The 25,053-nt window shown below is 62.8% G+C and overlaps 4 pseudogenes; all 4 read right to left on the bottom strand.

Annotated features, from left to right (window-relative positions):
- Nucleotides 1-6,572: 6,572 nt before the first annotated feature.
- On the bottom strand, nt 6,573-6,643 carry LOC115081244 (annotated as a pseudogene).
- Nucleotides 6,644-9,395: 2,752 nt separating this feature from the next.
- Nucleotides 9,396-9,466, bottom strand: LOC115081237 (annotated as a pseudogene).
- A 3,829-nt stretch (nt 9,467-13,295) lies between these two features.
- Nucleotides 13,296-13,366, bottom strand: LOC115081235 (annotated as a pseudogene).
- An 11,113-nt stretch (nt 13,367-24,479) lies between these two features.
- LOC115081256 lies at nt 24,480-24,550 on the bottom strand (annotated as a pseudogene).
- Between the last annotated feature and the right edge of the window lie 503 nt (nt 24,551-25,053).

Raw genomic sequence — 25,053 nt, 5'->3', positions numbered from 1 at the left:
TCCCCTCTGCAGTACCTAGAGCTGTAAGTATGTGACTGGCAAGCAGCAAATGGGAGCAAGGAGTCAGAGACACTCTTGAGGAGACTCCGTGCCCAGGGGGTGTCTCTGCTCTGTATCTCCCTGTTGTGTGAGAGAGAGTGTGTGTGTGTGTGTGGTCTCTCTCTGCTCTGTATCTCCCTGCTGTTAGAGTGAGAGAGAGAGAGTGTGTGTATGTGTGTATGCATCTCTCTCTCTGCTCTATCTCCCTGCTGTGAGAGAGAGAGAGTGTCTCTCTCTCTGCTCTGTATCGCCCTGCTGGTACTGTGTGTTTGTCTCTCTCTGTTGTGAGAGAGAGAGAGAGAGTGTGTGTTTTGTATATGTATGCGTCTCTCTCTCTCTGCTCTGTATCTCCCTGTTGTGTGTGAGAAAGTATGTGTCTCTCTCTGCTCTGTATCTCCCTGCTGTGAGAGAGAGAGTGGGTGTGTGTCTCTCTCTCTGCTCTGTATCTCCCTGCTGGTACTGTGTGTGTGTCTCTGCCCTGTGACTCCCTGCGGGTGCTTTGTTTGCATGCATTGGGGGGGGGGGGCACTTTTCCCTGACCCCCCTCTCTCCAGCTCACATTGGCACGATTGCTATGCTGTTTACAATTTCCCTTCCTGCAGGGTGGCAGCGGAGCAGTAACCCCAGGCTGTGGGCAGGCGGTCTGAGGTTGTGGCTCTGCTGGACATTGCCCGATGTCCACATGTGACTTTACTTCCACCGCAGTATAGTGAGGGGGCGTGGGAACAGCTTTATTTTGAGGTTCACTTTGCTTCTGCCCTTCTCCTCCTCCTCCTCCTAGGTGGATTTTTTTTTTTTTTTTTTTGCTGTGTCATGGAAGAGGAGGGAGTGGAGGCCTGGATCAGAACAGCTCTCGGGCCTTGTGTTTCTTGAAGGGCCGTGAGTCAGCACATTGGGAGAACCCGTGCAAGGGCGCTCGGTGCCCATAGGCAAACCTTCCATCTTGCCTCTCCTCTCCCTCCCCCCCCCCCCCCTCCTACTGATGGCATCCCCTCACCCCTTTCTTTTAACCTCTGCCCAGCATCACCCTTTCTCTCTGATTCCTGTCCATAGTGCCAGCATCTCTCCTCTCCTCCACTGCATTGTCCCTTCCCTCTCTCTCTTTCACCACCCCTTCACACCCTCCATTCTTCTGCTGCTGGCAGGTTGGGCTCCCACTGCTGGGATTTTGCCACTCTCAAAATCTTAGCCCTTAAGGTGAGCGCCTAATTCACCTAATGGAAGCACCAGCCCTGGTTTTGGGGGTCCCTTCAGGGGCTACCGGGGCTGAGGGCGAATCCTCGTTTAGGTTTTTTTGTGGGTTTGAGGTGCCAGAAGGGAGGGCTCAGGGGAGGAAGGTCGCCAGGACTCAGAGGTGGAGCGTTAGGGTCCGATACGGATCTCCTGCCCGGGGTACAGATACCAGAGCATTAATAAGAGAAAGGGACCGACAGCTGGCGTGCGCAGTCCCTCCCACAGGCCTGACAGTAAACCTTACTGCTGGGGAAGGACGGGTCTCTGGTCCCTGCCGAGTCACTGAGCAGGTGAGGCTCGCAGCCTTGAACTGCTGCTACGAAAGGGGAGGGGACAGCTCACGTTACCGAGTCACTGGAAACCCAAACCTGCCAAGGTGACACCGTGGGTGAGGGACTGTGAATGAGGGGGGTGGGGGGGCTGGGGAGAGCCAGTTGTATATCCTCTGCCCAGGTGGTGGCTGCTGCACGACAGCCCTGCCCCAGCCACAGTCAGACCGGTCTGGGGGAGATCAGCTCTTCCCCCCCCCTCGGCAGGAGGAGAAGTCCCTGTCCCAAGGAGCTGACTCTGCTAGTGATCCAGCCAGGATCTGTATCCGCTGTCCGGGTACACTCGTGGAGTCAGGGCTGGTTTTCCTACCCCCCCCCCCCCCCAACCCGGGAAGTAAATACCATTGTATTAGACCCAGGGCCTGGCTTGACCCAGGGGTCACCCTTCCAGGAAGCAGTTTTTGCTATCTGTTTGGGTTTAGCGGGAGCCTGGTTCCTGATCTGTTTTGTACAGAAGGAGCTGAGCCACGCCAGCAGGCGGGTTCCCGTCACTAGAGAGCAGATCTGGGACTGTAGTGTTACAGGCTGCACGGTGAGGGAGAGGGCAGTCAGGGAGCAGGAGGGTACGTTCAGGTGGGAATAAACTCAGAAATCAGGAGGCCCAAAGTACCTCAGTGCCCACCCCCCTCCTCACCCAACCATTCTAACTCCCCTCCCAGACACACACCCCCACTCCCTCCCTCAGGGACACTCTCCCTCCTCCATGGACCAGCCTTTCTGGAAAGCAGAAGTGGAGTTGTCTTGAGAGTCACAAGGCTGCAGAGGGGGGGGGGGGGGGGGGAGTGGCGGGGATTGACTGCTGACACCATCTTTTCCAGGCCCAAGGTGCTGATTCAAACAAAAACAAAGCTGTGCTTCCTCCCCATGGAAAGAGTTTATCTGCTGCTCTGTGTACAAGGTCAGCAATAAAGAGGAGGGGAGAGCCCGTGGCTGGCTCCCGAGGGAGGGAGTACCGCTCCTCCTCGCCTGCTTCTGATGCTTGACTCAGGGTCTCCTGGGGAAGCTTACTAAGCCCCTTTGCTCTCCTGTACTGATTGGGGGGGGGGAGGAGCTCCTGGGGAAGAGTGCTAAGCCCCTCTGTGCCTGCTTCTGAAAGGAGTCCAAAGGGATGTGGGTAGCTGCTAAGGGGGGGGGGGGGGTGCTAAGACCTTCTGCTCCCCACTTTGATGGGAGACCCAGGGCACAGCTGGAGGAGACTCATAAGCCACTCCCCCCCCCCCCCCCCCACCCAATGCCATGATCAGTCTTAGGGTGGAGCTGTGGGGCACTTCCAAGAATCATCTCTGAGGGATCATCCCACCCCCAAGATTTTTAAGGTTCTTTTCTTCGAAATCTTTTCTGACTGGAGTAACAAGAAATGTGAATCCGTACATAACTGATCCTTTCCGCTGCTTGAACATTGAAGTTCAGAGAAAGAAATGGCAGGATAGGTGTACAAAATGTTGGAGACACTTAGACAATGTTAGGTCTACAGCAAACGTCCTTCTTTGTTAATACATTGTGGGTGGCTTCAGCCGACTTGTCAAACAGTGAGTCCCAGAATGCAGTGTGTGAGGTCACAGGTCAGGGGGGGGGAGGGTTGTCATGGCTGGCTGATGCCTCCCAACTACTAGAAATGCTCTCCCCCTGCTACTAACCTTATTTAGGAGTGGGGGTGGGCATCTCAGCACCCATTCCCTTCAGCATTCCCTGCTGGAATCTGAGGCTGGGGGCATTGGGAGCTGTGCAGGGGGACTTAGGGAGCTGTGTGAAGTTCCAATAGGAGGAAGGCAAGGCCCGTAACACCCACCTCCAGGATACACAGTGAGATTCTAACAGGACGGGTGACAATGACACAAGGTAACATTACAGAACATGGATACAGTGAGATTCTAACAGGACAGGTGACAATGACACAAGGTAACATTATAGAACGGGGATACAGTGAGATTCTAACAGGACAGGTGACAATGACACAAGGTAACATTACAGAACATGGATACAGTGAGATTGTAAAAGGACAAGTGACAATGACACAACATAACATAGAACGGGGATACAGTGAGATTCTAACAGGACAGGTGACAATGACACAAGGTAACATTATAGAACGGGGAAACAGTGAGATTCTAACAGGACAGGTGACAATGACACAAGGTAACATTATAGAACTGGGATACAGTGAGATTGTAAAAGGACGAGTGACAATGACACAACATAACATAGAACGGGGATACAGTGAGATTCTAACAGGACAGGTGACAATGACACAAGGTAACATTATAGAACTGGGATACAGTGAGATTGTAAAAGGACGAGTGACAATGACACAACATAACATAGAACGGGGATACAGTGAGATTCTAACAGGACAGGTGACAATGACACAAGGTAACATTATAGAACGGGGATACAGTGAGATTCTAACAGGACAGGTGACAATGACACAAGGTAACATTATAGAACTGGGAAACAGTGAGATTCTAACAGGACAGGTTGACAATGACTGAAGGTAAAATTATAGAAATGGGATACAGTGAGATTGTAATAAGACGAGTGACAATGACACAAGGTAACATTATAGAACTGGGAAACAGTGAGATTCTAACAGGACAGGTTGACAATGACACAAGGTACAATTATAGAAATGGGATACAGTGAGATTGTAATAAGACGACTGACAATGACACAACATAACATAGAACGGGGATACAGTGAGATTCTAACAGGACAGGTGACAATGACACAAGGTAACATTATAGAACTGGGATACAGTGAGATTCTAATAGGATGGGTGACAATGACATAAGGTAAAGGTTGTGCTGAAAGGGGCCGAAAACCCCAGGAAAAGAAGTCCGAACCCGAGTCACCTCCTGGAGTCTGGGGAAGAGAGACACGGACCCAGCATTCTGTCATCAAATCAGAGATTTCTCGTACTGCCTAGTTCATGGATGCATCAGAGCGTTTCCTTTGGAAGAAATCACAGAAGATCTCAGCATTGTTAAAGCTTTCATCATTTGCATCCAGCGTGAACCCGAGTCACCACCCGAAATCCGGGGAAGGGAATCTGCTGCTCCGCCAGCCACTGTTGTGCTGGAAAAGGCTGCAGACCCTGGAAATTAAGTCCGAACCCGAGTCAACGCCCGGAGTCCAGGAGAGGGGACACCCCAGGAATGGAAGTCCAAATCCGAGTCACCGCCCGGTGTCCAGGGGAGGGGGCACCCCAGGAGAGGCAGTCCGAACCCGAGTCACCGCCCGGAGTCCGGGGAAGGGAGTCTGCCGCTCCGCCAGCCGCGGTTGTGCTGGAAGGGGCCGCAGACCCCAGGGAAATGCAGTTCCAACCCGAGTCACCGCCCGGAGAAGGGAGAATGCAACTCCGCTAGCCACAATTCTGCTGAAAGTAGCCACTAGAGTGGCTTTTGAGCCTCAGAGAGGCAGTGATTGAAGCTCTTTTAGGAGGAGGGGCGCGGGACCCGCTGACCCCAAGAAATGCAGTCCCAACCCGAGTCACCGCCCGGAGAAGGGAAAATGCAGCTCCGCCAGCCGTAGTTCCACTAGCGTGGCTTTTGAGGCTCAGAGAGGCAGTGATTGAAGCTCTTTTACGAGCAGGGGCGTGGCAGACTCCTTTCCCGGGCTCCGGGCGAATCTGCGGCCCCTTCCAGCACAACCGCGGCTGGCGGAGCGGCAGACTCCCTTCTCTGGACTCCGGTCGGTGACTCGGGTTCGGACTTCGTTTCCAGCACAAACCGCCACAGACTCCTTGAAAGGCAGTCCCAAGCCGAGTCACCGCCCGGAGAAGGGAGTCTGTCACTCCTCTAGCCACAGTTCTACTGAAAGTAGCCACTAGAGCGGCTTTTGAGCCTCATAGAGGCAGTGATTGAAGCTCTTCTAGAAGGAGGCCGGGATCTCCTGACCCCAGGAAAGGGAGTCCCAACCCGAGTCACCGCCCGGAGAAGAGAGAATGCAGCTCCGCTAGCCACAGTTCTGCTGAAAGTAGCCATTAGAATGGCTTTTGAGCCTCAGAGAGGCAGCGATTGAAGCTCTTTGAGGAGGCAGTCCGAACCCGAGTCACCGCCCGGAGTCCGGGGAAGGGAGTCTGCCGCTCCGCCAGCCGCGGTTGTGCTGGAAGGGGCCGCAGACCCTGGAAACGAAGTCCGAACCCGAGTCACCGCCCGGAGTCCGGGGAAGGGAGTCTGCCGCGCCGCCAGCCGCGGTTGTGCTGGAAGGGGCCGCAGACCCTGGAAAAGAAATCCGAAGCCGAGTCACTGCCCGGAGTCCGGGGAAGGGAGTCTGCCGCTCTGCCAGCCTCGTTTGTGCTGAAAGTAGCCACTAGAGCGGCTTTTGAGCCTCGGAGAGGCAGTGATTGAAGCTCTTTGAGGAGGAGGGGCGCGGGACCTGCTCACCGCAGGAGAGGCAGTCCGAACCCGAGTCACCGCCCGGAGTCCGGGGAAGGCAGTCTGCCGCTCCGCCAGCTGCGGTTGTGCTGGAAGGGGCCGCAGACCCCGGAAACGAAGTCCGAACCCGAGTCACCACCCGGAGTTCGGGGAAGGGAGTCTGACGCTCCGCCAGCCGCGGTTGTGCTGGAAGGGGCCGCAGACCCAGGAAACGAAGTCCGAACCCGAGTCACCGCCCGGAGTCCGGGGAAGGCAGTCTGCCGCTCCGCCAGCCGTGGTTGTGCTGGAAGGGGCCGCAGACCCCGGAAACGAAGTCCGAACCCGAGTCACCGCCCGGAGTCCGGGGAAGGGAGTCTGCCGCTCTGCCAGCCGCGGTTGTGCTGGAAGAGGCCACAGACTCCTGGAAAGTCAGACCGAACCCGAGTCACCGCCCGGAGTTCGGGGAAGGGAGTCGGTTCTGGTGGTAGGAGCCTCTAGAGTGGCTTTGAGCATGAGAGAGGTATCACCTCAGCAACTGAAACAAGGCAGTCCGAACCCGAGTCACGGACCCAGCATTCTGTCATCAAACCAGAGATTTCTCGTACTGCCTAGTTCATGGATGCATCAGAGCGTTTCCTTTGAAGAAATCACAGAAGATCTCAGCATTTTTAAAACTTTCATCATTTGCATCCTGCGCGAACCCGAGTCACCGCCCGGAGTCCGGGGAAGGGAGTCTGCGACTCCGCCAGCCACGGTTGTGCTGGAAGGGGCCGCAGACCCTGGAAACGAAGTCCGAAACCGAGTCACCGCCCGGAGTCCGGGGAAGGGAGTCTGCCGCCCCGCCAGCCACGGTTGTGCTGGAAGGGGCCGCAGACCCCTGGAAATGAAGTCCGAACCCGAGTCACCCCCCGGAGTCCGGGGAAGGGAGTTTGCTGCTCTGCCAGCCGCGGTTGTGCTGGAAGGGGCCGCAGACCCCGGAAACGAAGTCCGAACCCGAGTCACCGCCCGGAGTCCGTGGAAGGGAGTCTGCTGCTCCGCCAGCCGCGGTTGTGCTGGAAGGGGCCGCAGACCCCTGGAAACGAAGTCCGAACCCGAGTCACCGCCCGGAGTCCGGGGAAGGGAGTTTGCCGCTCCACCAGCCACGGTTGTGCTGGAAGGGGCCGCAGACCCCGGAAACGAAGTCCGAACCCGAGTCACCGCCCGGAGTCCGGGGAAGGGAGTCTGCCGCTCCGCCAGCCACGGTTGTGCTGGAAGGGGCCGCAGACCCCGGAAATGAAGTCCGAACCCGAGTCACCGCCCGGAGTCCGTGGAAGGGAGTCTGCCGCTCCGCCAGCCGCGGTTGTGCTGGAAGGGGCCGCAGACCCCTGGAAACGAAGTCCAAACCCGAGTCACCGCCCGGAGTCCGGGGAAGGGAGTCTGCCACTCCGCCAGCCGCGGTTGTGCTGGAAGGGGCCGCAGACCCCTGGAAACGAAGTCCAAACCCGAGTCACCGCCCGGAGTCCGGGAAGGGAGTCTGCCACTCCGCCAGCCGCGGTTGTGCTGGAAGGGGCCGCAGACCCCTGGAAACGAAGTCCGAACCCGAGTCACCGCCCGGAGTCCGGGAAGGGAGTCTGCCGCTCCGCCAGCCGCGGTTGTGCTGGAAGGGGCCGCAGACCCCGGAAACGAAGTCCGAACCCGAGTCACCGCCCGGAGTCCGGGGAAGGGAGTCTGCGGCTCCGCCAGCCGCGGTTGTGCTGGAAGGGGCCGCAGACCCCAGGGAAATGCAGTTCCAACCCGAGTCACCGCCCGGAGAAGGGAGAATGCAACTCCGCTAGCCACAGTTCTGCTGAAAGTAGCCACTAGAGTGGCTTTTGAGCCTCAGAGAGGCAGTGATTGAAGCTCTTTTAGGAGGAGGGGCGCGGGACCCGCTGACCCCAAGAAATGCAGTCCCAACCCGAGTCACCGCCCGAAGAAGGGAAAATGCAGCTCCGCCAGCCGTAGTTCCACTAGCGTGGCTTTTGAGGCTCAGAGAGGCAGCGATTGAAGCTCTTTTACGAGCAGGGGCGTGGCAGACTCCTTTCCCGGGCTCCGGGCGACTCTGCGGCCCCTTCCAGCACAACCGCGGCTGGTGGAGCGGCAGACTCCCTTCTCTGGACTCCGGGCGGTGACTCGGGTTCGGACTTCGTTTCCAGGGTCTGCGGCCCCTTCCAGCACAACCGCCGCAGACTCCTTGAAAGGCAGTCCCAAGCCGAGTCACCGCCTGGAGAAGGGAGTCTGTCACTCCTCTAGCCACAGTTCTACTGAAAGTAGCCACAAGAGCGGCTTTTGAGCCTCAGAGAGGCAGTGATTGAAGCTCTTTTAGAAGGAGGCCGGGATCTCCTGACCCCAGGAAAGGGAGTCCCAACCCGAGTCACCGCCCGGAGAAGGGAGAATGCAGCTCCGCTAGCCACAGTTCTGCTGAAAGTAGCCATTAGAATGGCTTTTGAGCCTCAGAGAGGCAGCGATTGAAGCTCTTTGAGGAGGCAGTCCGAACCCGAGTCACCGCCCGGAGTCCGGGGAAGGGAGTCTGCCGCTCCGCCAGCCAAGGTTGTGCTGGAAGGGGCCGCAGACCCTGGAAACGAAGTCCGAACCCGAGTCACCGCCCGGAGTCCGGGGAAGGGAGTCTGCCGCGCCGCCAGCCGCGGTTGTGCTGGAAGGGGCCGCAGACCCTGGAAAAGAAATCCGAACCCGAGTCACTGCCCGGAGTCCGGGGAAGGGAGTCTGCCGCTCTGCGAGCCTCGTTTGTGCTGAAAATAGCCACTAGAGCGGCTTTTGAGCCTCGGAGAGGCAGTGATTGAAGCTCTTTGAGGAGGAGGGGCGCGGGACCTGCTCACCGCAGGAGAGGCAGTCCGAACCCGAGTCACCGCCCGGAGTCCGGGGAAGGCAGTCTGCCGCTCCGCCAGCCGCGGTTGTGCTGGAAGGGGCCGCAGACCCCGGAAACGAAGTCCGAACCCGAGTCACCGCCCGGAGTCCGGGGAAGGGAGTCTGCCGCTCCGCCAGCCGCGGCTGTGCTGGAAGGGGCCGCAGACCCCGGAAACGAAGTCCGAACCCGAGTCACCGCCCGGAGTCCGGGGAAGGCAGTCTGCCGCTCCGCCAGCCGCGGTTGTGCAGGAAGGGGCCGCAGACCCCGGAAACGAAGTCCGAACCCGAGTCACCGCCCGGAGTCCGGGGAAGGGAGTCTGCCGCTCCGCCAGCCACGGTTGTGCTGGAAGAGGCCACAGACTCCTGGAAAGTCAGACCGAACCCGAGTCACCGCCCGGAGTTCGGGGAAGGGAGTCGGTTCTGGTGGTAGGAGCCTCTAGAGTGGCTTTTGAGCATGAGAGAGGTATCACCTCAGCAACTGAAAAAAGGCAGTCCGAACCCGAGTCACGGACCCAGCATTCTGTCATCAAACCAGAGATTTCTCGTACTGCCTAGTTCATGGATGCATCAGAGTGTTTCCTTTGAAGAAATCACAGAAGATCTCAGCATTTTTAAAACTTTCATCATTTGCATCCTGCGCGAACCCGAGTCACCGCCCGGAGTCCGGGGAAGGGAGTCTGCGACTCCGCCAGCTACGGTTGTGCTGGAAGGGGCCGCAGACCCTGGAAACGAAGTCCGAACCCGAGTCACCGCCCGGAGTCCGGGTAAGGGAGTCTGCCGCTCCGCCAGCCGCGGTTGTGCTGGAAGGGGCCGCAGACCCCGGAAACGAAGTCCAAACCCGAGTCACCGCCCGGAGTCCGGGGAAGGGAGTTTGCCGCACCACCAGCCACGGTTGTGCTGGAAGGGGCCGCAGACCCTGGAAACGAAGTCCGAACCCGAGTCACCGCCCGGAGTCCGGGGAAGGGAGTCTGCCGCTCCGCCAGCCACGGTTGTGCTGGAAGGGGCCGCAGACCCCGGAAATGAAGTCCGAACCCGAGTCACCGCCCGGAGTCCGGGGAAGGGAGTCTGCCGCTCCGCCAGCCGCGGTTGTGCTGGAAGGGGCCGCAGACCCCGGAAACGAAGTCCGAACCCGAGACACCGCCCGGAGTCCAGGGAAGGGAGTCTGCCGCTCCGCCAGCCGCGGTTGTGCTGGAAGGGGCCGCAGACCCCTGGAAACGAAGTCCAAACCCAAGTCACCGCCCGGAGTCCGGGGAAGGGAGTCTGCCACTCCGCCAGCCGCGGCTGTGCTGGAAGGGGCCGCAGACCCCTGGAAACGAAGTCCGAACCCGAGTCACCGCCCGGAGTCCGGGGAAGGGAGTTTGCCGCTCCACCAGCCACGGTTGTGCTGGAAGGGGCCGCAGACCCCTGGAAACGAAGTCCGAACCCGAGTCACCGCCCGGAGTCCAGGGAAGGGAGTTTGCCGCTCCACCAGCCACGGTTGTGCTGGAAGGGGCCGCAGACCCCTGGAAACGAAGTCCGAACCCGAGTCACCGCCCGGAGTCCGGGGAAGGGAGTCTGCCACTCCGCCAGCCGCGGTTGTGCTGGAAGGGGCCGCAGACCCCTGGAAACGAAGTCCGAACCCGAGTCACCGCCCGGAGTCCATGGAAGGGAGTTTGCCGCTCCACCAGCCACGGTTGTGCTGGAAGGGGCCGCAGACCCTGGAAACGAAGTCCGAACCCGAGTCACCGCCCGGAGTCCGGGGAAGGGAGTCTGGCACTCCGCCAGCCGCGGTTGTGCTGGAAGGGGCCGCAGACCCCTGGAAACGAAGTCCGAACCCGAATCACCGCCCGGAGTCCAGGGAAGGGAGTTTGCCGCTCCACCAGCCACGGTTGTGCTGGAAGGGGCCGCAGACCCCTGGAAACGAAGTCCGAACCCGAGTCACCGCCCGGAGTCCAGGGAAGGGAGTTTGCCGCTCCACCAGCCACGGTTGTGCTGGAAGGGGCCGCAGACCCCTGGAAACGAAGTCCGAACCCGAGTCACCGCCCGGAGTCCGGGGAAGGGAGTCTGCCACTCCGCCAGCCGCGGTTGTGCTGGAAGGGGCCGCAGACCCCTGGAAACGAAGTCCGAACCCGAGTCACCGCCCGGAGTCCATGGAAGGGAGTTTGCCGCTCCACCAGCCACGGTTGTGCTGGAAGGGGCCGCAGACCCTGGAAACGAAGTCCGAACCCGAGTCACCGCCCGGAGTCCGGGGAAGGGAGTCTGCCGCTCCGCCAGCCGCGGTTTGTGCTGGAAGGGGCCGCAGACCCTGGAAACGAAGTCCGAACCCGAGTCACCGCCCGGAGTCCGGGGAGGGGAGTCTGCCCTCCACCAGCCGCGGTTGTGCTGGAAGGGGCCGCAGACCCCTGGAAACGAAGTCCGAACCCGAGTCACCGCCCGGAGTCCGGGGAAGGGAGTTTGCCGCTCCGCCAGACGCGGTTGTGCTGGAAGGGGCAGCAGACCCCGGAAACGAAGTCCGAACCCGAGTCACCGCCCGGAGTCCGGGGAAGGGAGTCTGAGGCTCCGCCAGCCGCGGTTGTGCTGGAAGGGGCCGCAGACCCCGGAAACGAAGTCCGAACCCGAGTCACCGCCCGGAGTCCGGGGAAGGGAGTCTGCCGCTCTGCCAGCCGCGGTTGTGCTGGAAGGGGCCGCAGACCCCGGAAACGAAGTCCGAACCCGAGTCACCGCCCGGAGTCCGGGGAAGGGAGTCTGAGGCTCCGCCAGCCGCGGTTGTGCTGGAAGGGGCCGCAGACCCCAGGGAAATGCAGTTCCAACCCGAGTCCACCCGCCCGGAGAAGGGAGAAATGCAACTCCGCTAGCCACAGTTCTGCTGAAAGTAGCCACTAGAGTGGCTTTGAGCCTCAGAGAGGCAGTGATTGAAGCTCTTTTAGGAGGAGGGGCGCGGGACCCCGCTGACCCCAAGAAATGCAGTCCCAACCCGAGTCACCGCCCGAAGAAGGGAAAATGCAGCTCCGCCAGCCGTAGTTCCACTAGCGTGGCTTTTGAGGCTCAGAGAGGCAGCGATTGAAGCTCTTTTACGAGCAGGGGCGTGGCAGACTCCTTTCCCGGGCTCCGGGCGACTCTGCGGCCCCTTCCAGCACAACCGCGGCTGGTGGAGCGGCAGACTCCCTTCTCTGGACTCCGGGCGGTGACTCGGGTTCGGACTTCGTTTCCAGGGTCTGCGGCCCCTTCCAGCACAACCGCCGCAGACTCCTTGAAAGGCAGTCCCAAGCCGAGTCACCGCCTGGAGAAGGAGTCTGTCACTCCTCTAGCCACAGTTCTACTGAAAGTAGCCACAAGAGCGGCTTTTGAGCCTCAGAGAGGCAGTGATTGAAGCTCTTTTAGAAGGAGGCCGGGATCTCCTGACCCCAGGAAAGGGAGTCCCAACCCGAGTCACCGCCCGGAGAAGGGAGAATGCAGCTCCGCTAGCCACAGTTCTGCTGAAAGTAGCCATTAGAATGGCTTTTGAGCCTCAGAGAGGCAGCGATTGAAGCTCTTTGAGGAGGCAGTCCGAACCCGAGTCACCGCCCGGAGTCCGGGGAAGGGAGTCTGCCGCTCCACCAGCCACGGTTGTGCTGGAAGGGGCCGCAGACCCTGGAAACGAAGTCCGAACCCGAGTCACCGCCCGGAGTCCGGGGGAAGGGAGTCTGCCGCGCCGCCAGCCGCGGTTGTGCTGGAAGGGGCCGCAGACCCTGGAAAAGAAATCCGAACCCGAGTCACTGCCCGGAGTCCGGGGAAGGGAGTCTGCCGCTCTGCGAGCCTCGTTTGTGCTGAAAATAGCCACTAGAGCGGCTTTTGAGCCTCGGAGAGGCAGTGATTGAAGCTCTTTGAGGAGGAGGGGCGCGGGACCTGCTCACCGCAGGAGAGGCAGTCCGAACCCGAGTCACCGCCCGGAGTCCGGGGAAGGCAGTCTGCCGCTCCGCCAGCCGCGGTTGTGCTGGAAGGGGCCGCAGACCCCGGAAACGAAGTCCGAACCCGAGTCACCGCCCGGAGTCCGGGGAAGGGAGTCTGCCGCTCCGCCAGCCGCGGTTGTGCTGGAAGGGGCCGCAGACCCCGGAAACGAAGTCCGAACCCGAGTCACCGCCCGGAGTCCGGGGAAGGCAGTCTGCCGCTCCGCCAGCCGCGGTTGTGCTGGAAGGGGCCGCAGACCTCGGAAACGAAGTCCGAACCCGAGTCACCGCCCGGAGTCCGGGGAAGGGAGTCTGCCGCTCCGCCAGCCACGGTTGTGCTGGAAGAGGCCACAGACTCCTGGAAAGTCAGACCGAACCCGAGTCACCGCCCGGAGTTCGGGGAAGGGAGTCGGTTCTGGTGGTAGGAGCCTCTAGAGTGGCTTTTGAGCATGAGAGAGGTATCACCTCAGCAACTGAAAAAAGGCAGTCCGAACCCGAGTCACGGACCCAGCATTCTGTCATCAAACCAGAGATTTCTCGTACTGCCTAGTTCATGGATGCATCAGAGTGTTTCCTTTGAAGAAATCACAGAAGATCTCAGCATTTTTAAAACTTTCATCATTTGCATCCTGCGCGAACCCGAGTCACCGCCCGGAGTCCGGGGAAGGGAGTCTGCGACTCCGCCAGCCACGGTTGTGCTGGAAGGGGCCGCAGACCCTGGAAACGAAGTCCGAACCCGAGTCACCGCCCGGAGTCCGGGTAAGGGAGTCTGCCGCTCCGCCAGCCGCGGTTGTGCTGGAAGGGGCCGCAGACCACGGAAACGAAGTCCAAACCCGAGTCACCGCCCGGAGTCCGGGGAAGGGAGTTTGCCGCTCCACCAGCCACGGTTGTGCTGGAAGGGGCCGCAGACCCTGGAAACGAAGTCCGAACCCGAGTCACCGCCCGGAGTCCGGGGAAGGGAGTCTGCCGCTCCGCCAGCCACGGTTGTGCTGGAAGGGGCCGCAGACCCCGGAAATGAAGTCCGAACCCGAGTCACCGCCCGGAGTCCGTGGAAGGGAGTCTGCCGCTCCGCCAGCCGCGGTTGTGCTGGAAGGGGCCGCAGACCCCGGAAACGAAGTCCGAACCCGAGACACCGCCCGGAGTCCAGGGAAGGGAGTCTGCCGCTCCGCCAGCCGCGGTTGTGCTGGAAGGGGCCGCAGACCCCTGGAAACGAAGTCCAAACCCGAGTCACCGCCCAGAGTCCGGGGAAGGGAGTCTGCCACTCCGCCAGCCGCGGTTGTGCTGGAAGGGGCCGCAGACCCCTGGAAACGAAGTCCGAACCCGAGTCACCGCCCGGAGTCCAGGGAAGGGAGTTTGCCACTCCACCAGCCACGGTTGTGCTGGAAGGGGCCGCAGACCCCTGGAAACGAAGTCCGAACCCGAGTCACCGCCCGGAGTCCAGGGAAGGGAGTTTGCCGCTCCACCAGCCACGGTTGTGCTGGAAGGGGCCGCAGACCCCTGGAAACGAAGTCCGAACCCGAGTCACCGCCCGGAGTCCGGGGAAGGGAGTCTGCCACTCCGCCAGCCGCGGTTGTGCTGGAAGGGGCCGCAGACCCCTGGAAACGAAGTCCGAACCCGAGTCACCGCCCGGAGTCCATGGAAGGGAGTTTGCCGCTCCACCAGCCACGGTTGTGCTGGAAGGGGCCGCAGACCCTGGAAACGAAGTCCGAACCCGAGTCACCGCCCGGAGTCCGGGGAAGGGAGTCTGCCACTCCGCCAGCCGCGGTTGTGCTGGAAGGGGCCGCAGACCCCTGGAAACGAAGTCCGAACCCGAGTCACCGCCCGGAGTCCAGGGAAGGGAGTTTGCCGCTCCACCAGCCACGGTTGTGCTGGAAGGGGCCGCAGACCCCTGGAAACGAAGTCCGAACCCGCGTCACCGCCCGGAGTCCAGGGAAGGGAGGTTGCCGCTCCACCAGCCACGGTTGTGCTGGAAGGGGCCGCAGACCCCTGGAAACGAAGTCCGAACCCGAGTCACCGCCCGGAGTCCGGGGAAGGGAGTCTGCCGCTCCGCCAGCCACGGTTGTGCTGGAAGGGGCCGCAGACCCCTGGAAACGAAGTCCGAACCCGAGTCACCGCCCGGAGTCCGGGGAAGGGAGTCTGCCACTCCGCCAGCCGCGGTTGTGCTGGAAGGGGCCGCAGACCCCTGGAAACGAAGTCCGAACCCGAGTCACCGCCCGGAGTCCATGGAAGGGAGTTTGCCGCTCCACCAGCCACGGTTGTGCTGGAAGGGGCCGCAGACCCTGGAAACAAAGTCCGAACCCGAGTCACCGCCCGGAGTCCGGGGAAGGGAGTCTGCCGCTCCGCCAGCCGCGGTTGTGCTGGAAGGGGCCGCAGACCCCTGGAAACGAAGTCCGAACCCGAGTCACCGCCCGGAGTCCAGGGAAGGGAGTTTGCCGCTCCACCAGCCACGGTTGTGCTGGAAGGGGCCGCAGACCCTGGAAACGAAGTCCGAACCAGAGTCACCGCCCGGAGTCCGGGGAAGGGAGTCTGCCGCTCCGCCAGCCACGGTTGTGCTGGAAGGGGCCGCAGACCCTGGAAACGAAGTCCGAACCCGAGTCACCGCCCGGAGTCCGGGGAGGGGAGTCTGCCACTCCACCAGCCGCGGTTGTGCTGGAAGGGGCCGCAGACCCCTGGAAACGAAGTCCGAACCCGAGTCACCGCCCGGAGTCCGGGGAAGGGAGTTTGCCGCTCCGCCAAACGCGGTTGTGCTGGAAGGGGCAGCAGACCCCGGAAACGAAGTCCGAACCCGAGTCACCGCCCGGAGTCCGTGGAAGGGAGTCTGCTGCTCCGCCAGCCACGGTTGTGCTGGAAGGGGCCGCAGACCCCGGAAACGAAGTCCGAACCCGAGTCACCGCCCGGAGTCCGTGGAAGGGAGTCTGCCGCTCCGCCAGCTGCGGTTGTGCTGGAAAGGGCTGCAGACCCTGGAAACGAAGTCCAAACCCGAGTCACCGCCCGGAGTCTGGGGAAGGGAGTTTGCCACTCCACCAGCCACGGTTGTGCTGGAAGGGGCCGCAGACCCCTGGAAACGAAGTCCGAACCCGAGTCGCCGCCCGGAGTCCAGGGAAGGGAGTTTGCCGCTCCACCAGCCACGGTTGTGCTGGAAGGGGCCGCAGACCCCTGGAAACGAAGTCCGAACCCGAGTCACCGCCCGGAGTCCGGGGAAGGGAGTCTGCCACTCCGCCAGCCGCGGTTGTGCTGGAAGGGGCCGCAGACCCCTGGAAACGAAGTCCGAACCCGAGTCACCGCCCGGAGTCCATGGAAGGGAGTTTGCCGCTCCACCAGCCACGGTTGTGCTGGAAGGGGCCGCAGACCCTGGAAACGAAGTCCGAACCCGAGTCACCGCCCGGAGTCCGGGGAAGGGAGTCTGCCACTCCGCCAGCCGCGGTTGTGCTGGAAGGGGCCGCAGACCCCTGGAAACGAAGTCCGAACCCGAGTCACCGCCCGGAGTCCAGGGAAGGGAGTTTGCCGCTCCACCAGCCACGGTTGTGCTGGAAGGGGCCGCAGACCCCTGGAAACGAAGTCCGAACCCGAGTCACCGCCCGGAGTCCAGGGAAGGGAGTTTGCCGCTCCACCAGCCACGGTTGTGCTGGAAGGGGCCGCAGACCCCTGGAAACGAAGTCCGAACCCGAGTCACCGCCCGGAGTCCGGGGAAGGGAGTCTGCCACTCCGCCAGCCGCGGTTGTGCTGGAAGGGGCCGCAGACCCCTGGAAACGAAGTCCGAACCCGAGTCACCGCCCGGAGTCCATGGAAGGGAGTTTGCCGCTCCACCAGCCACGGTTGTGCTGGAAGGGGCCGCAGACCCTGGAAACAAAGTCCGAACCCGAGTCACCGCCCGGAGACCGGGGAAGGGAGTCTGCCGCTCCGCCAGCCGCGGTTGTGCTGGAAGGGGCCGCAGACCCCTGGAAACGAAGTCCGAACCCGAGTCACCGCCCGGAGTCCAGGGAAGGGAGTTTGCCGCTCCACCAGCCACGGTTGTGCTGGAAGGGGCCGCAGACCCTGGAAACGAAGTCCGAACCCGAGTCACCGCCCGGAGTCCGGGGAAGGGGGTCTGCCGCTCCGCCAGCCACGGTTGTGCTGGAAGGGGCCGCAGACCCTGGAAACGAAGTCCGAACCCGAGTCACCGCCCGGAGTCCGGGGAGGGGAGTCTGCCACTCCACCAGCCGCGGTTGTGCTGGAAGGGGCCGCAGACCCCTGGAAACGAAGTCCGAACCCGAGTCACCGCCCGGAGTCCGGGGAAGGGAGTTTGCCGCTCCGCCAGACGCGGTTGTGCTGGAAGGGGCAGCAGACCCCGGAAACGAAGTCCGAACCCGAGTCACCGCCCGGAGTCCGTGGAAGGGAGTCTGCTGCTCCACCAGCCACGGTTGTGCTGGAAGGGGCCGCAGACCCTGGAAATGAAGTCCGAACCAGAGTCACCGCCCGGAGTCCGGGGAAGGGAGTCTGCCGCTCCGCCAGCCACGGTTGTGCTGGAAGGGGCCGCAGACCCTGGAAACGAAGTCCGAACCCGAGTCACCGCCCGGAGTCCGGGGAGGGGAGTCTGCCACTCCACCAGCCGCGGTTGTGCTGGAAGGGGCCGCAGACCCCTGGAAACGAAGTCCGAACCCGAGTCACCGCCCGGAGTCCGGGGAAGGGAGTTTGCCGCTCCGCCAAACGCGGTTGTGCTGGAAGGGGCAGCAGACCCCGGAAACGAAGTCCGAACCCGAGTCACCGCCCGGAGTCCGTGGAAGGGAGTCTGCTGCTCCGCCAGCCACGGTTGTGCTGGAAGGGGCCGCAGACCCCGGAAACGAAGTTCGAACCCGAGTCACCGCCCGGAGTCCGTGGAAGGGAGTCTGCCGCTCCGCCAGCTGCGGTTGTGCTGGAAAGGGCTGCAGACCCTGGAAACGAAGTCCAAACCCGAGTCACCGCCCGGAGTCTGGGGAAGGGAGTTTGCCACTCCACCAGCCACGGTTGTGCTGGAAGGGGCCGCAGACCCCTGGAAACGAAGTCCGAACCCGAGTCACCGCCCGGAGTCCAGGGAAGGGAGTTTGCCGCTCCACCAGCCACGGTTGTGCTGGAAGGGGCCGCAGACCCCTGGAAACGAAGTCCGAACCCGAGTCACCGCCCGGAGTCCATGGAAGGGAGTTTGCCGCTCCACCAGCCACGGTTGTGCTGGAAGGGGCCGCAGACCCTGGAAACGAAGTCCGAACCCGAGTCACCGCCCGGAGTCCGGGGAAGGGAGTCTGCCACTCCGCCAGCCGCGGTTGTGCTGGAAGGGGCCGCAGACCCCTGGAAACGAAGTCCGAACCCGAGTCACCGCCCGGAGTCCAGGGAAGGGAGTTTGCCGCTCCACCAGCCACGGTTGTGCTGGAAGGGGCCGCAGACCCCTGGAAACGAAGTCCGAACCCGAGTCACCGCCCGGAGTCCAGGGAAGGGAGTTTGCCGCTCCACCAGCCACGGTTGTGCTGGAAGGGGCCGCAGACCCCTGGAAACGAAGTCCGAACCCGAGTCACCGCCCGGAGTCCGGGGAAGGGAGTCTGCCACTCCGCCAGCCACGGTTGTGCTGGAAGGGGCCGCAGACCCCTGGAAACGAAGTCCGAACCCGAGTCACCGCCCGGAGTCCGGGGAAGGGAGTCTGCCACTCCGCCAGCCGCGGTTGTGCTGGAAGGGGCCGCAGACCCCTGGAAACGAAGTCCGAACCCGAGTCACCGCCCGGAGTCCATGGAAGGGAGTTTGCCGCTCCACCAGCCACGGTTGTGCTGGAAGGGGCCGCAGACCCTGGAAACAAAGTCCGAACCCGAGTCACCGCCCGGAGTCCGGGGAAGGGAGTCTGCCGCTCCGCCAGCCGCGGTTGTGCTGGAAGGGGCCGCAGACCCCTGGAAACGAAGTCCGAACCCGAGTCACCGCCCGGAGTCCAGGGAAGGGAGTTTGCCGCTCCACCAGCCACGGTTGTGCTGGAAGGGGCCGCAGACCCTGGAAACGAAGTCCGAACCAGAGTCACCGCCCGGAGTCCGGGGAAGGGAGTCTGCCGCTCCGCCAGCCACGGTTGTGCTGGAAGGGGCCGCAGACCCTGGAAACGAAGTCCGAACCCGAGTCACCGCCCGGAGTCCGGGGAGGGGAGTCTGCCACTCCACCAGCCGCGGTTGTGCTGGAAGGGGCCGCAGACCCCTGGAAACGAAGTCCGAACCCGAGTCACCGCCCGGAGTCCGGGGAAGGGAGTTTGCCGCTCCGCCAAACGCGGTTGTGCTGGAAGGGGCAGCAGACCCCGGAAACGAAGTCCGAACCCGAGTCACCGCCCGGAGTCCGTGGAAGGGAGTCTGCTGCTCCGCCAGCCACGGTTGTGCTGGAAGGGGCCGCAGACCCCGGAAACGAAGTTCGAACCCGAGTCACCGCCCGGAGTCCGTGGAAGGGAGTCTGCCGCTCCGCCAGCTGCGGTTGTGCTGGAAAGGGCTGCAGACCCTGGAAACGAAGTCCAAACCCGAGTCACCGCCCGGAGTCTGGGGAAGGGAGTTTGCCACTCCACCAGCCACGGTTGTGCTGGAAGGGGCCGCAGACCCCTGGAAACGAAGTCCGAACCCGAGTCACCGCCCGGAGTCCAGGGAAGGGAGTTTGCCGCTCCACCAGCCACGGTTGTGCTGGAAGGGGCCGCAGACCCTGGAAACGAAGTCCGAACCCGAGTCACCGCCCGGAGTCCGGGGAGGGGAGTCTGCCACTCCACCAGCCGCGGTTGTGCTGGAAGGGGCCGCAGACCCCTGGAAACGAAGTCCGAACCCGAGTCACCGCCCGGAGTCCGGGGAAGGGAGTTTGCCGCTCCGCCAGACCGCGGTTGTGCTGGAAGGGGCAGCAGACCCCGGAAACGAAGTCCGAACCCGAGTCACCGCCCGGAGTCCGTGGAAGGGAGTCTGCTGCTCCACCAGCCACGGTTGTGCTGGAAGGGGCCGCAGACCCTGGAAACGAAGTCCGAACCAGAGTCACCGCCCGGAGTCCGGGGAAGGGAGTCTGCCGCTCCGCCAGCCACGGTTGTGCTGGAAGGGGCCGCAGACCCTGGAAACGAAGTCCGAACCCGAGTCACCGCCCGGAGTCCAGGGAGGGGAGTCTGCCACTCCACCAGCCGCGGTTGTGCTGGAAGGGGCCGCAGACCCCTGGAAACGAAGTCCGAACCCGAGTCACCGCCCGGAGTCCGGGGAAGGGAGTTTGCCGCTCCGCCAGCCGCGGTTGTGCTGGAAGGGGCCGCAGACCCCTGGAAACGAAGTCCAAACCCGAGTCACCGCCCAGAGTCCGGGGAAGGGAGTCTGCCACTCCGCCAGCCGCGGTTGTGCTGGAAGGGGCCGCAGACCCCTGGAAACGAAGTCCGAACCCGAGTCACCGCCCGGAGTCCAGGGGAAGGGAGTTTGCCACTCCACCAGCCACGGTTGTGCTGGAAGGGGCCGCAGACCCCTGGAAACGAAGTCCGAACCCGAGTCACCGCCCGGAGTCCAGGGAAGGGAGTTTGCCGCTCCACCAGCCACGGTTGTGCTGGAAGGGGCCGCAGACCCCTGGAAACGAAGTCCGAACCCGAGTCACCGCCCGGAGTCCGGGGAAGGGAGTCTGCCACTCCGCCAGCCGCGGTTGTGCTGGAAGGGGCCGCAGACCCCTGGAAACGAAGTCCGAACCCGAGTCACCGCCCGGAGTCCAGGGAAGGGAGTCTGCCACTCCGCCAGCCGCGGTTGTGCTGGAAGGGGCCGCAGACCCCTGGAAACGAAGTCCGAACCCGAGTCACCGCCCGGAGTCCATGGAAGGGAGTTTGCCGCTCCACCAGCCACGGTTGTGCTGGAAGGGGCCGCAGACCCTGGAAACGAAGTCCGAACCCGAGTCACCGCCCGGAGTCCGGGGAAGGGAGTCTGCCACTCCGCCAGCCGCGGTTGTGCTGGAAGGGGCCGCAGACCCCTGGAAACGAAGTCCGAACCCGAGTCACCGCCCGGAGTCCAGGGAAGGGAGTTTGCCGCTCCACCAGCCACGGTTGTGCTGGAAGGGGCCGCAGACCCCTGGAAACGAAGTCCGAACCCGAGTCACCGCCCGGAGTCCAGGGAAGGGAGTTTGCCGCTCCACCAGCCACGGTTGTGCTGGAAGGGGCCGCAGACCCCTGGAAACGAAGTCCGAACCCGAGTCACCGCCCGGAGTCCGGGGAAGGGAGTCTGCCACTCCGCCAGCCGCGGTTGTGCTGGAAGGGGCCGCAGACCCCTGGAAACGAAGTCCGAACCCGAGTCACCGCCCGGAGTCCATGGAAGGGAGTTTGCCGCTCCACCAGCCACGGTTGTGCTGGAAGGGGCCGCAGACCCTGGAAACAAAGTCCGAACCCGAGTCACCGCCCGGAGTCCGGGGAAGGGAGTCTGCCGCTCCGCCAGCCGCGGTTGTGCTGGAAGGGGCCGCAGACCCCTGGAAACGAAGTCCGAACCCGAGTCACCGCCCGGAGTCCAGGGAAGGGAGTTTGCCGCTCCACCAGCCACGGTTGTGCTGGAAGGGGCCGCAGACCCTGGAAACGAAGTCCGAACCAGAGTCACCGCCCGGAGTCCGGGGAAGGGGGTCTGCCGCTCCGCCAGCCACGGTTGTGCTGGAAGGGGCCGCAGACCCTGGAAACGAAGTCCGAACCCGAGTCAACCGCCCGGAGTCCGGGGAGGGGAGTCTGCCACTCCACCAGCCGCGGTTGTGCTGGAAGGGGCCGCAGACCCCTGGAAACGAAGTCCGAACCCGAGTCACCGCCCGGAGTCCGGGGAAGGGAGTTTGCCGCTCCGCCAGACGCGGTTGTGCTGGAAGGGGCAGCAGACCCCGGAAACGAAGTCCGAACCCGAGTCACCGCCCGGAGTCCGTGGAAGGGAGTCTGCTGCTCCGCCAGCCACGGTTGTGCTGGAAGGGGCCGCAGACGCCGGAAACGAAGTCCGAACCCGAGTCACCGCCCGGAGTCCGTGGAAGGGAGTCTGCCGCTCCGCCAGCTGCGGTTGTGCTGGAAAGGGCTGCAGACCCTGGAAACGAAGTCCAAACCCGAGTCACCGCCCGGAGTCTGGGGAAGGGAGTCTGCCACTCCACCAGCCGCGGTTGTGCTGGAAGAGGCCACAGACTCCTGGAAAGTCAGACCGAACCCGAGTCACCGCACGGAGTTCGGGGAAGGGAGTCTGTTCTGGTGGTAGGAGCCTCTAGAGTGGCTTTTGAGCATGAGAGAGGTATCACCTCAGCAACTGAAACAAGGCAGTCCGAACCCGAGTCACGGACCTAGCATTCTGTCATCAAACCTGAGATTTCTCGTACTGCCTAGTTCATGGATGCATCAGAGCGTTTCCTTTGGAAGAAATCACAGAAGATCTCAGCATTTTTAAAACTTTCATCATTTGCATCCAGCGCGAACCCGAGTCACCGCCCGGAGTCCGGGGAAGGGAGTCTGCCGCTCCGCCAGCCACGGTTGTGCTGGAAGGGGCCGCAGACCCCTGGAAACGAAGTCCGAACCCGAGTCACCGCCCGGAGTCCGGGGAAGGGAGTCTGCCGCTCCGCCAGCCGCGGTTGTGCTGGAAGGGGCCGCAGACCCCGGAAACGAAGTCCGAACCCGAGTCACCGCCCGGAGTCTGGGGAAGGGAGTCTGCCGCTCCGCCAGCCGCGGTTGTGCTGGAAGGGGCCGCAGACCCCGGAAACGAAGTCCGAACCCGAGTCACCGCCCGGAGTCCGGGGAAGGGAGTCTGCCACTCCGCCAGCCGCGGTTGTGCTGGAAGGGGCCGCAGACCCGGAAACGAAGTCCGAACCCGAGTCACCGCCCGGAGTCCGGGGAAGGGAGTCTGCCGCTCCGCCAGCCGCGGTTGTGCTGGAAGGGGCCGCAGACCCCGGAAACGAAGTCCGAACCCGAGTCACCGCCCGGAGTCCGGGGAAGGGAGTCTGCCGCTCCGCCAGCCGCGGTTGTGCTGGAAGGGGCCGCAGACCCCGGAAACGAAGTCCGAACCCGAGTCACCGCCCGGAGTCCGGGGAAGGGAGTCTGAGGCTCCGCCAGCCGCGGTTGTGCTGGAAGGGGCCGCAGACCCCAGGGAAATGCAGTTCCAACCCGAGTCACCGCCCGGAGAAGGGAGAATGCAACTCCGCTAGCCACAGTTCTGCTGAAAGTAGCCACTAGAGTGGCTTTTGAGCCTCAGAGAGGCAGTGATTGAAGCTCTTTTAGGAGGAGGGGCGCGGGACCCGCTGACCCCAAGAAATGCAGTCCCAACCCGAGTCACCGCCCGAAGAAGGGAAAATGCAGCTCCGCCAGCCGTAGTTCCACTAGCGTGGCTTTTGAGGCTCAGAGAGGCAGCGATTGAAGCTCTTTTACGAGCAGGGGCGTGGCAGACTCCTTTCCCGGGCTCCGGGCGACTCTGCGGCCCCTTCCAGCACAACCGCGGCTGGTGGAGCGGCAGACTCCCTTCTCTGGACTCCGGGCGGTGACTCGGGTTCGGACTTCGTTTCCAGGGTCTGCGGCCCCTTCCAGCACAACCGCCGCAGACTCCTTGAAAGGCAGTCCCAAGCCGAGTCACCGCCTGGAGAAGGGAGTCTGTCACTCCTCTAGCCACAGTTCTACTGAAAGTAGCCACAAGAGCGGCTTTTGAGCCTCAGAGAGGCAGTGATTGAAGCTCTTTTAGAAGGAGGCCGGGATCTCCTGACCCCAGGAAAGGGAGTCCCAACCCGAGTCACCGCCCGGAGAAGGGAGAATGCAGCACCGCTAGCCACAGTTCTGCTGAAAGTAGCCATTAGAATGGCTTTTGAGCCTCAGAGAGGCAGCGATTGAAGCTCTTTGAGGAGGCAGTCCGAACCCGAGTCACCGCCCGGAGTCCGGGGAAGGGAGTCTGCCGCTCCGCCAGCCACGGTTGTGCAGGAAGGGGCCGCAGACCCTGGAAACGAAGTCCGAACCCGAGTCACCGCCCGGAGTCCGGGGAAGGGAGTCTGCCGCGCCGCCAGCCGCGGTTGTGCTGGAAGGGGCCGCAGACCCTGGAAAAGAAATCCGAACCCGAGTCACTGCCCGGAGTCCGGGGAAGGGAGTCTGCCGCTCTGCGAGCCTCGTTTGTGCTGAAAATAGCCACTAGAGCGGCTTTTGAGCCTCGGAGAGGCAGTGATTGAAGCTCTTTGAGGAGGAGGGGCGCGGGACCTGCTCACCGCAGGAGAGGCAGTCCGAACCCGAGTCACCGCCCGGAGTCCGGGGAAGGCAGTCTGCCGCTCCGCCAGCCGCGGTTGTGCTGGAAGGGGCCGCAGACCCCGGAAACGAAGTCCGAACCCGAGTCACCGCCCGGAGTTCGGGGAAGGGAGTCTGCCGCTCCGCCAGCCGCGGTTGTGCTGGAAGGGGCCGCAGACCCCGGAAACGAAGTCCGAACCCGAGTCACCGCCCGGAGTCCGGGGAAGGCAGTCTGCCGCTCCGCCAGCCGCGGTTGTGCTGGAAGGGGCCGCAGACCCCGGAAACGAAGTCCGAACCCGAGTCACCGCCCGGAGTCCGGGGAAGGGAGTCTGCCGCTCCGCCAGCCACGGTTGTGCTGGAAGAGGCCACAGACTCCTGGAAAGTCAGACCGAACCCGAGTCACCGCCCGGAGTTCGGGGAAGGGAGTCGGTTCTGGTGGTAGGAGCCTCTAGAGTGGCTTTTGAGCATGAGAGAGGTATCACCTCAGCAACTGAAAAAAGGCAGTCCGAACCCGAGTCACGGACCCAGCATTCTGTCATCAAACCAGAGATTTCTCGTACTGCCTAGTTCATGGATGCATCAGAGTGTTTCCTTTGAAGAAATCACAGAAGATCTCAGCATTTTTAAAACTTTCATCATTTGCATCCTGCGCGAACCCGAGTCACCGCCCGGAGTCCGGGGAAGGGAGTCTGCGACTCCGCCAGCCACGGTTGTGCTGGAAGGGGCCGCAGACCCTGGAAACGAAGTCCGAACCCGAGTCACCGCCCGGAGTCCGGGTAAGGGAGTCTGCCGCTCCGCCAGCCGCGGTTGTGCTGGAAGGGGCCGCAGACCACGGAAACGAAGTCCAAACCCGAGTCACCGCCCGGAGTCCGGGGAAGGGAGTTTGCCGCTCCACCAGCCACGGTTGTGCTGGAAGGGGCCGCAGACCCTGGAAACGAAGTCCGAACCCGAGTCACCGCCCGGAGTCCGGGGAAGGGAGTCTGCCGCTCCGCCAGCCGCGGTTGTGCTGGAAGGGGCCGCAGACCCCGGAAATGAAGTCCGAACCCGAGTCACCGCCCGGAGTCCGTGGAAGGGAGTCTGCCGCTCCGCCAGCCGCGGTTGTGCTGGAAGGGGCCGCAGACCCCTGGAAACGAAGTCCAAACCCGAGT

The sequence above is a fragment of the Rhinatrema bivittatum genome, chromosome 19, assembly GCF_901001135.1.
Source record: "Rhinatrema bivittatum chromosome 19, aRhiBiv1.1, whole genome shotgun sequence".
Taxonomy (NCBI): domain Eukaryota; kingdom Metazoa; phylum Chordata; class Amphibia; order Gymnophiona; family Rhinatrematidae; genus Rhinatrema; species Rhinatrema bivittatum.
Note: the sequence above shows the minus strand (reverse complement) of the source record. Positions and strands in the feature narration are given on the sequence as shown.